At 35.0% G+C, this 12429-nt stretch overlaps 1 protein-coding gene across 3 annotated transcripts in view; it reads right to left on the bottom strand.

The window, feature by feature from the left end:
• Positions 1-12429, bottom strand: part of ARL14 (ARF like GTPase 14) — a 59989-nt gene that overhangs the window by 43751 nt on the left and 3809 nt on the right. The window contains exon 2 of one of the 3 annotated variants that reach the window (XR_005651610.1): positions 1607-11076. The exons of the other annotated variants lie outside the window; for them this stretch is intronic. The gene's annotated coding sequence lies outside the window, so the exon portion shown is untranslated. Of the gene's footprint in view, positions 1-1606; positions 11077-12429 lie in introns of those variants that run through there. 3 annotated transcript variants of the gene reach the window in all.

Consider the following 12429-nt stretch of genomic DNA (forward strand, 5'->3'; position numbering starts at 1 on the left):
CCCCTATAGTCAGGCTGATTTAAATTCACAACGTAGCAAATTTACAAGAATCACTCTTGGGCAAGGTAATACTACAAATGTAAAATCTGCACATGCCAAGGATCCACTGTATATCTGTTTAATCGTAATACCTAGTATGGCTCTCTTCTTTGATCCATGCCTCAGATCTTATTATATTTACATGCATTTGTATAATATGTATTTTTAATCCAGAAGGATTTGGCCACCTCAAGTAGAATTTTATGTAGATGACTTTATGTCTGTAGTTTAACATGCTCATGTAACTATCTAAAGCTGTACTGTCCAATACACTAGCCAATAGGCACATATGGTTACTGAGCATGTCAAACATGGCTCATCTAAATTGAGACATGCTGTGAGTATAAAAAATATGTGGGGTTTTGAAGACACAGTTTTAAAAAATGGAAAATATCTCATTAATTTTATTACATTGATTCCATTTTAAAATTATACTATTTGGATATCTTGAGGTGAGTAAAATTTATTATTAAAATCTATTTTACCTGTTTCTTTTTACTTTTTAAATGTAGCTTCTAGAAAGTTTAAAATTAAATATGTGGCTTGTATTATATTTCTAGCAGATGGTGCTAACCTAGAGCTTACCCTACACATCTGGCCACTTTTAAGAACAGGTACATTTCAATTCATACTTCCAATATAATATACATAGTATGGAACCAAACATTCAGACATCTTTTCCAGAAAAACATCTTTAGAGTGTACATTCTTAACAAATGACATTGTGTTAGATTAACTCTGCTAAGAGTCGTCCTATTCATGAGAGATTTTTATCAAGGAAGGAGTAGCTTCAGCCCTATTTCCTTAAGACAGAAACTGGTGGAATCAATTATAAAAGGTATTACTCTGAATATGTACATATATATGATCTCTGAGGGCAGAAGGAACAATTTTATGGTTTTCTTAAGGCAAAAGGCAACTTGATTAGACATTTTTGGCAGGTAAATAATTATATGTAGGAAGAGGAACCTGTAATATCTATTTTCTCAAAAAGCTTTGACCAAATTTCATGCTGAAAAGTACTAATAAATGGTTGGGAAAAGTGTGTCAGAAAAGCATTTTAGTCAAGATGTATTTGTTATCTATTGCTGCATAACAATATTACTATAAACTCAGTGACTTAACACAGATTTATTATCTCAGTTTTTGTTAAGTGTTTGAGCACAGTGACTAATACAAAGGTAAATATTTCCAATTAGGTTTATAAAAGTAGAAAGTGAATCTATCTTGAAAACATCTATTGCTTTGTAAACTTGTATTCTATCAAAGGTAACAATTACTTTAAACAGTCATTCAAATTCTGTGACATTGGGGGAGGAGGAATATTCCATAAACTATAAATTAAAACGAAATTGTTTCAAATCTCTGATGAATGTTTCACTTATTGCCCTATGTTTCCATAGTTTGGTTTCTTTAGCATGGTTAAATTGTAACCTGAGCAGTACCTATTCAGTGATCCACAACAGGGTATTCTAATTTTTATTGTGCAATCGTTTATAAACTTTGGATCGTATCCACTTTACATGTAAGCAACACCAATGATGACTCTTAGGAAACCAATGCTGTGTGGCTCTTTCCAACAGTGCTGAGAATTATAGCCCAACATGTTTTTTGGTTTTTTTTTTAAGTCTTTAAAGGCAAAGATTGAGTTGCAACAGGATTAGTTCATCACCTGCTCATCAACTTCAGCTTCAGAAACTGTTGTCTTTTTCAGAGAGGAAGTAGAAGACTAGGGAGCAGATCTGGAAAATTTGGTTTTTACTGGATAGCCTCCTATTGTTTGATTTTCTGTAGGTATTTTTACTACTTGCATGTATTTTCTTACAATAATTACAAACCACAACTTTAAAAACAAAAAGTTAGCTACAGTTAAAAAAAAAAAAAACTACATAAGCAGTTTTTTGTATATTCCTTAAAGACAGTTGGTGCTTTCATCAAAGTTCCTTGGAACTTACCGATATTTTTACTATAAAATTCTCTATTTATTATATTATGTAAAAACAAAGATGAATCTCTATATAGTTAAGAACAAGTTAATTCTCTGTATTCTTAGAGTCATGATACCAAAAATGAACTGGAGTCTTCAAAATTCATATTTCTTTTTAATCAAATGTTTTTATCCCATCTCAACAATTTTTGTTAAAAGAAACAAAATGGTCTGGGTTGAATTTAGTTAAATTGTCTCTTATTTCTTAACCTCGAAGCTCCAGTGAATGTGCCATGTGCAGTGAAAATACTTTTTTAAAAAGGCATAGAATCTGAACAAGTCATGAAAGGATCCACTAACTGGGTAAGAAAGGGCTGCGGTATTCAGGTTAAGGTGCTAGGAAACAAAATAGGCAAAATCCACCTGGAGTCCAGGGTCCAAATTCACCCTGGAAACGAGCCCTGGAATAGATTGGCTAATGCCATCTGTGCTCATCTGTGGCTCAGTTGTACTAGTAAATTAAGTTATTAATGAATAGTGGGCAAAGAATTTTGGGTCACTTCCATTTCCATTCTTGGTGAGGTAGGCCCACTTAGGGCTCCAAAGTCCAGATCTAAACTTGTTTTGAAGAAGTCCACACCAGAACCTAGGACATCCATATTCATCAACAACTGATACAAAGATGTTTTTTTCTTCAGCTCTACATTGGTTCATAGAAACGGAACCAGTTATGTAAAACTTAAAAACAACTTGCTAACAAAGCCATCCATTTTTCTTGACAACTTTTCAACATTCATTTAACTTGATGGTTTTGTGCAAAAAAATTTCAGGGGTAGGAAAATTTACAGGATGGTCTATGCTAGAATACACAATCTCTGTACATAAACCAAATATCTCTTTAATTAGCCTTAATATTTCAGATTTGTGGTTTTCAACTAGAGCATGATGGGCTTGACCTATGTACTATAGTTTGGAAAATCTATTACAGTGATTGGAATATACCTAGTGTGCCCCTATCCACCTTCAGTGTACACATTCACATACATGCACACACATTAGGGTCTATGTCACTACATATCAGGTTTTTATCCTATTCCATTATAGTGCCTTCCCATGGTAGAACAACTACCAACTGAACAGATTTTATCGAGCTTAATTTTCTTGAGTTGTCTTAGGAAAACAACAGTCATATTCAACATACATTTTTAAATTACACATACTCTCCCATTCTGAGAATGACTGTTCTGAGTTTACCATTCAATTCTTCTGCTAACAGCACCCTTCTCTCAAACATATTCCTTACACCTTTATGATGGCAAACTTCCAATTTACAATAATACAATGTAACATTACAAAAGATTGCTCTAATAAATTTTGAGTAAGTTTCTACATAAGTATAATGCCTCCATAATATATTGTGACATTTGCTGCCACTTATTAAGTTCATTTTTATTGTTTTGGCTTCTAAAAAAGATTTTTTTACGCGCTTTTCACAAAATCACATTTAATGTAGTAAGGCACCACAGTCTTTGGATTGAAACTATAGGGCCTGATATCTAAATTATAATTCTCTACTGAAACAGTAAGAGAATTATACAATTATACAACAAAATTATACAATTTTCATATTTCATTTAAAATAATCATCTTTACTAAAATCACTCGATATTTATTTTAAAATATTTTAAAGCCATTTTTAAAAGTAAAAAAAATTCAGCAGCTTCGTTAATAAACCTGGAGGCAGCTGCCATGGGAGGGCTGTGGTGTGGCACTCAGCACTCGAACCCTGGAGTCAGGCTCCAGGCTGGGAACCTAAGTGTTCTGGTTTCTAATTCTGTCTTGAGTTCTGTCACTTCATTTTTGAATTCTAATTTATTTTGCTCTTTCATTTCCTATATTAATTTTCCTAATGTATTTTAGTTCATTTTGGAATAATATAATGCTTTAGATGTGCTTTTTTGAGCACATATTTCTGGAACGCTTTTATTATTTTACTTATTTTTTGTGTGAATTTAGCTTTCTTGAACTTTAAGAAGGAAGCTTGGTTCAGGTAGATTTTATAACTTATGGCAGCAGTCTTTGAGAGATTTTCTGACTGTTCTCTTCCTCTGTATTAGCCTGGACCTTCTCTTTCCTTTTTTGCTGGCTCTGTCCTGCTAAATTTTGGTTGTGCTCCCAGCCACTTCTCCTTAGTGTGAGGCCCTAGCCTTAAAGTGAAACTGATGGTTTCACTTCAGTTTTGAGAGTTCATGGGATTAAACCACTCACTCTTGTAGGCTTTCCCTTGAGATCCTCAGTTTCCTAGTCACATAAGCTGTGTGACCTTAGACAAATCGCTCTGCCTCTCTGTGCCTCATTTTCCCATTTATAAAATAGAAAATGTAATAGGATAATGAGTTTTCACTCAATGTGGTTAAAACACTGACACTCAGTGATCACTTTTTAAATCTGTTTAATAAGTAATATATCCATCTGCATTTTCTTTGTGAACTCATCTTTAAATTGCAGAAACTCTCAGGTCAGCTGATCACCACTATCTGAAATCTTTAGTGCCTCAGGAAGTCTATTCAAGAGCTAACTATAGTTAAAGCTTTAATTGATCCAATAAACATACCTCACACTATTTTAGTTATTAATAAAAGATTAAAGAGAAAGGAAAGCTGTTCCTTGTGATCCTACTGAAGACACAAATGCCCTTGTCTCTGGTGTTTAGTCATTTCTCATTACATTTGTTTCACTTTTTCCCCTCCCTGGGCTTTCTAAGAACTTAGAGGTAACTTTATTTGTATATAATCAAATAGGACTTTCTCAACACCTGGAACCATTAGCAAAGGTGGCAAACACTCTTTTTAGAAAGACCCTGAAGAAACTTTTCTTAAAAGTTGAGAGCATTTTTAAACGTTTTTGAAATTCTCATTTTTTTATAGCTTATGATTTACTGCTTCAAATTTTTATTACCTATAGTAAGAGTGTGATGCTTCTTTAACCTGTTGGATCATATTTTTTTCCTTTTTAAGCAACTTTGCTTTAAAACATATAAAAACCAAAAAAAGCTAACCAACCAAATTTTTGAAATTCAGGTTGCCAAAACAACAACCTAGGATTTATCTAGAAAAATATGACCAAAAAACCAAAAGTATGTGTTGGGGGAACTAAATGTAATGTGTGATTCTGGTTTAAATCCTGGACCAGAAAAATTTTTTTTCTTCTTTTTCTAAAAAGGAAGTTATTGGGGAAAATTGATGAAATTTAAATAATGTTTATAGAGAACAATTTTGTACCAATTTTCCTGACTTAGTAATTATACTGTGATTATATAAGAGAATGAGCTTAAAACATCTGGGGTAAAGAGGCATCATGCTTGTAACATACACTCAAAGAAAGAGTGCAGAAAAAGAGGATGTGAAAACAAATGTGGGAAAATGTTAACATCTGGGGACTCTGGGTGACGGGTATATGGGAATTCTTTGTACTATTCTCTTACAACTTTAGTGAAAGTCTGAAACTGTTTCAAAATAAAAAGTTTTTAAAAGTTGGGGGTTAAGAAGAAGAAAGATAGTAAGATTAATGTCCCTGAGGGTCTCTTTGAGCACTTGCAGCATTGTTAAATGTTACATGTAGAAGGCAAAGACATTATTTTAAAAGAAAAGTTGGGGACTTAGAGTGCTCAATATTTGGCTAGGAAGGCCAGTGTAAAATCACTCCCTAGAAAGTACTCACTTTGATAGGTGCACTGAAGTTTGATTCAATAAGCTGCCATTTCATATTAGCAGAATCCATGATATCCTAGTGCACTAATAACTCAGGCTAAGGCCATTAGAAATAGCAGGCACTATCAGATTGGAAAAGAGGAAGTTGAATTATTATGCTCAGTTAGCATGTGGGGTAATAATGGCGCTTCTAATTTGTTGGTGGGATTTAGGGTTTGTATAATCTAGTATAATCTTTTTGAGGAGTAAATCAGGTTGTATTTATTATATTGTAAATGTCTATACCCTTTGACTTAGCAATTCTACTTCTCGAAATTTATCCTAGTGAACAAAGATGTATATTCAAAGATGTTTATTCTGTCATAGCAAAGAACAAGAGACTTTATATGTCCATTGATAGAAGATTATATGTTATGGTTTATCCATAAAAAAGAGCATTCTTCAGCCATCACAAAGAATGAGATAAATGACAGAAAGCTATATCCCTAAAATAGTAAATGAAAAATCAGGTTGCAGAATAGTGTGCTTAGTATGATCCTATGTTATTTACATTTAAAAGATATATTACACAAACTTTTTTTGAAGATTGAAAGAACATACGCCAAAAAAAATTGTGGGTAGGTAATTAGAAGGATATATGCTGCATTACCCGTGGCAGACGACATAATTTGCAAGGCCTGGCAAAAAATGAGACTGTGGAGTCCCTCATTAAAAAATTAAGAATTTCAAGATGATGATGACAGAGTATTAAGCCAAGTGTGGGGCCTTTCTAAGTGTAGGGCCCTATGTAGCTATATACGTTTCATGTCCATGAAGCTGGCCCTATCTATGTACTACATTATACACTTAGTTTTTTGCTACACTATCCTATATATTACACAACAAAGTAAATGCTAGGATATATACTACAGTAAGGGGTAGTATATGGATGGGTGGGTGGAAATATACTTGCTGTCTACACCCTTACACACACACTTTGTTATTTTGGGTATAGTAATAAGTGAGATATTTTGTGATACATGCAATCCAAAGTGTGTTTAAATTATTTCTAAAAGAATGCTAAGATTAAAAATTTGCCAGTGTACCCTGGATCACTTCGCATGCCATGAGAGTGCCTCCAAGAGGACTGACAGATTCAACGAGGAGACAGAAATGTGCAGCTCTCAAAAGAGATTTCTGTGCAAATTTTAACTACTTTTAAAGAGGTTTCATGATAAATCAGGATAGATAAATGGTGCGTAATTTTTCCTCCTTTTATGTAGCAAGTAGAAGTATAAGAAAATAAGAACAAAAATTATAAATAGGAATTTCCTATCTCTAGAAAAAAAAATGGCCCTTCTAGGCCACCAAGAAATCAATATTTTTCTACTGATATAAATAGTTCTATAATGTCCTTGAATAACCCAATAATAGTATTACTAGTCATTAGTTGACTCGATCTGTCTACAAGTTAAATGTTTCCTCTGATGCTTTTATTTATAAGAACTAAAAACCTGGGAAGTCCAATTTGGGATCAGCATGGTAGCTTATGTTCTGCCATGTAGAACACCAAGGTTTGATTAGGCAGATCTTAGAGTTGTGGCCAAAAGGCAAGAGAACAAGACATTCTAATATCTAATGGGCTCTTAATAAGATAGTCTAACACTTACTAGGCTCTGATTTTTATTAGTCATGAGGACAGCAACTTTTAACGGGGTCTAATGAGTGTTGGGACAAGCACAAAGGTGAAAGGACAAGGATTTCCAGGATTCAAATGAGTGGGGAAGAGATGAGAAAAACATTAAAAGATTTGTTGCTAAAGAATTTTTTGAAGTCCATCATAAGGTAATGAGTAGTGACTAAGTCTAAATGACACACCAGGAGCTATAGACCTTGACTTCATAGGCATCTGGAGAATCTGTTGAAACTATGTGAGAAATTTTCCAAGAGACTTCAGGGTTTTGTATAACATAGTGACAGAAGTATAAACAGAAAGTTGATAAATCCTATGAGGTGTTGTGTATTTCAAGATTACTTTCTGTGCCTTAAAATGTACAATCTTGCACTATTTTTTAATTCATTTTCCAGAATTATATGTGTATACATGGTACCATATGTCACATATAATCTATGCTCGGTAATAGAGAAAAACAACTAATAAATACATCAGAGTCTTACTTATATGTGATTATCCAAGGAAGTCATTTGTCTTAGGGCATCAGTTCTGTCTTCATTAAAGTTATTAAAACCACTCATACTCGTGACATTTAATTTTCATTAGTTTGACTAACACTGCTATTCTCAAATTTCCAAATGGGACAATCATAGTCCAGGTGTAAAGTATTATGGAAAGAATCTATCATTTCCGCAAATGCAAAAAGAGCTCTATTTAATGCACTTGCCCTTTGTTATCTCCATAGATACTTAATTGCTTCCACCTTAAATATTACAATGACATTTTCTTTTAAAAGATATATGCACACATGTGTTTGACATGAAAAACTTTCTAATGATATCCTCTGAAGACTGAATGCGCTATGATTCAAGAAATACCGAGTTCTCCAGTAATGATTGTGTTGTACTTGATGAGAATGTTGAAGTGAGAATTCAAGCACAAAATAAGTGGTTGAACTGGATAATATTTGTGCTCTTTTCCAACTCTGAAACATCAGGAATATGAAACAATTCTCACAGGACTTAAACAGAGCAGAGGATGGTAGCAGGGAGAATGGAGAGGAGGCAAATGAGAGACACCAGGAAGATATCCTATTTATTCAGTATAATTTGCCATTGATTGATAATGGAACACAGGAGAAAAGGATGAAGAATCAAAAACACAGTTTTCAGCTCAAGAATCGAGGCAGAGTAGCACCACTGATAGAAATGAGAATTAAGAATTAACAGGTTTTTCTTTTTTCATTGTTTATGAAGTAATCCCCCTGAACAGAATAACTAAAAATAGAGAAGTTAACTCTGAATTTCTGTTTTGTTTGTTGGTATCAGAGATGGTTCCAAGAGATCAGTCCAGATGTGGCAGGAGACTACACTCCTGACTGGACCTGTGAAGGCATGGCCCATGGCAAGAGGCTGGTAGGGGGAAACCAGAATGCCTGGCAAATGGGCTGGAATTCAGGAGCAGAGGGAAAACAGTTAATAGAGATGCACTTTGCCTCTTTGGGTATTTACTCAAGAACTAGGTCAGGCTTGAGTCTTCAAGGAGCTAGAGAAGGCAAGGGAGGCCAGAGGATGTGAGATTTAAGCTAAAAACACAGAACTCAGGATAGACTTCAAAGGCTCAATGGAGCCTGTCTTTTAGAAGAATGTCAAGAAAATGCTAATTGAAAATACTCAAGAAAAAAACTAGAGGCAAAAAGGGACCCAGGAAAATATTGTATAAATCTATTCAGAAAGTAAAATGGAATTAGATATTATAGTCTGTCCTGAAACATTAACTATTCGGTACATTTTTTGAGTAAGAGTGATATAACCATTATGTTACATTTACAGTACTTTGAAATTTTGCATGACACAGTATAACTGTTATGCCTCATTACCCTTATTTTAACTCTGTCCTTACCTTAGGCTGAAACCACCTTACATGCAATGTTAGACCAGATCTAGTAGTCCCAAAGTATATTTCAGGAACCAATACCATCAACATTAAGTGAGCACTTGTTAGAAATTTGAATCTTCAGATGATGTGTCCCACTTACTAAATCAGAAATTCTGGGGATGGAGTCTGCCAATTTGGGTTTTAAGTCTTGCAGGTGGTTCTAAAGGCCTCTACAATTGAGAACTACTGCCTTAGGCATTTCAGAGATGGACTTCTTTAGAGCCTCTTTAGGAAAAAATACTCTTGTTTTCTGTCTACTCAGCATTACTCTCACTTCCGATTTCCAAATGTATAGTAGTTTTTTCCAACACCAAAGATTTCTGTGACCCCAGCTGGATAACCTACAATTTAACTCAGCTTTGATACTACCAGGAGATAGTGTCAGATCCCACAGGTTAAGGGCTCCCTGCCCCACTTCAGACACTAATCACAAGTTCAGGTGGTCACCTGTGCTTCTGACTGACCAGTTATAAACGGGAGGTTCATATAACCCCTTCCTGGGGTTCGATGAATTTGCTAGAGCAACTCATAGAACTTAGCAAAACAGATTACTTACTGGGTTACTGGTTTATTATAAAAGGACATAACTCAGCAATAGCCAGAAAGAGATGCATGGGGCAAGGGAATGGGGAAAGGGGCATAGAACTTCCATGTCGTGGTGAATTCTCACCATCCTCTCAGCACCTCCACGTGTTCGCTAAATAGAAGCTCTCCAAACCTGTCCTTTTTGGGTTTTTATGTAGGTTTCATTATGGAGGCATGTTGAATAGATCATTGGCTATTGAGTTAAACTCCAGTTCCTCTCCCCTGCCCAGACGTCAGAGAGGGGTAGGACTGAAAGTTCCAAGGCCCTAATAGTTACTTCCCCTGGCAACAAGTCTCCCTATCCTTAGGGACTTTCCAAAAGTCATCACATTAACATAAACTCAGATATGGGTGAAAGGGGTTTGTTATGAATGACAAAAGACATCCAATTTTATTCTGAAACTATTTCTGAGCTGAAAAAGAAAGATGCTCATACAACTCATCACTTCGGAAATTATAAAGGTTTTAGGTGTTATGTGTCAGGAACCGTGGAGGAAAACCAAATATGCATTTCTTCATGTAAATCACAATATCACTAAAGTCCAGCAGAGATATGTGTTATAGGCCAGGGAGGTAACATGATTGTTTTGTCTGTTCAGGCTGCTATAACAAAATACTATAGACTGTGTGGCTTATAAACCATAGAAATTTATTTCTCACAGTTCTGCAGGCTGGGAAGTCTAAGATCAAGGTGATGGCTGATTTGGGGTCTGGTGAGAACCCACTTCCTCAAAGACTGCCATCTTCTCACTGTAACCTCACTTGGCAAAAGGACGAGGAATCTATCTGGGGCCATTTTTATATGGGCATTAATCCCATTCATGAGGGTTTCACTCTCATGACCTAATTACTTCCCAAAAGTCCCACCTACAAACTCCGTCACACTGGATATGAAGTTTTAACACATGAATTTGTTGGGAGGTGTAGAGGGGGGCTATACAAACATTCATTCCATAGTAATGGTCAACTAGAAATGGTGGGGGTTTTGCAGATAGTCAAACTGGGGCTCCAGCACTTGTTAATTGTGTAGGGTCTTGAGCAAGTTGCTTAGCCTCTCTGAACCTCAGGTTCCTCATATCGAAAATGAACACTGAAGTTTATGTACCTACATGGTAATCACGGGTGCTGGCTCTGGTGTCAGTCCCATTTCAAATGCCACTTCTTCTATTTACTGTGTGATCTTGGGCAAATCACTAAACCTCTCTGTGCTTCAAATGTCTGATCTGTAAAGTGAGTAATAATAGACCTGTTGTGAGGATTCAATGAGTTAATATGTATCGTTTGCTTAGAAGACTGCCTACCACATAGTTACTCAATAATTGTTATCTATTTATAAGAGTAGTAATACAAATAAAAATGATAATAATACTTATCATAAATAAAACACCTAGACCTAGAATATGGTAGGTACTCAACATGTGGTAACAATTATTATTGTCATTATAAAATTCTTCTCATAAAGCATAGTTATAAGAAGTTCCAGTATATAGGTACTCCCTGATAATTTCATATATTCTTTGTATTCTAATGTTTTCCCTCACCTCTGAATAAGCTCTATGGATTACATAAATACCAATTTCCTGGTTTTGATAGTGTACTATAGTTATATGAGATGCGATTATGGGGGGGGCTGAGTGAAGGGTATATATTTTTACACAATTTTTTTTGCCAACTCCTATGAATCTGTAATTATTCAAAAATAAAAAGTAAAAGAAAAAAATAGGGGTAAGGAATTTGTCTGAAGTAAGAATATTGGGGTAAGAGGTTGGATTTATAATCCATCTACTCCTCAGTTCCTTTTTTCCTAGTCCCTAGAATCCTCACTTCCCCTTTACCTTTTTAGGCTACTGGAAACCATGGGAGCCTGATTGGTAAGAGGTAGTCCAGGCTTCCATATCAGGTAAGGTATGAATTTGCAGAATATCTGATCTATGGAATTCTAAGTGTAAGGAACAATGTAATCTATGTAATTTCATCACCTAACAGTTCCTGGTTATCTGTTATATAATAGTAGAAATGCAAATAACGACAAAGGAGATGTGCTCCTCCTGACCAACGTTGTAAATCCAAATATTTTCCTCATAGAAATATTGTCACACATGACTAGATTCTACGACCTACTCATATAAGTACCTATTCATACAGGTACTGTTCATGTAAGGATCTTAAAGATTAAATAAACTTTCGTAGGCTAACCTGAAACATCTATCCTCTAGTCATGATCATTTTCTTATATGTCAAAGAACTAATCTGTAATCAAACTTTTGAAATACCACCCATTTGTAAGTCACTATACTTGGTTGATGCTATTAACACAAATTTTTTAATTGAGGAAAGATTGCGATCTTTCAAGGCTCACAGATTTCATGTTTCCATCTAGTGTTCTACTTTACACTGTCTCAAAGTTCTCACTACTCCCCCATCCCCAAGTTCCTCAAATTGTTAGATCAAGGAAACCTTTTTTTAAGGAACACTTATTAATATCTAGTTCTTGGGAACTCTGAGAAACACTGCTCTAAGTCATATAATCAGTCTCCTTGACTATTTGGCTTAAGTGGATCCTTCTGTGATATTCA

This window comes from Pteropus medius, unplaced genomic scaffold, assembly GCF_902729225.1.
Source record: "Pteropus medius unplaced genomic scaffold, Ma_sr-lr_union100, whole genome shotgun sequence".
NCBI classification, from domain to species: Eukaryota; Metazoa; Chordata; class Mammalia; order Chiroptera; family Pteropodidae; genus Pteropus; species Pteropus medius.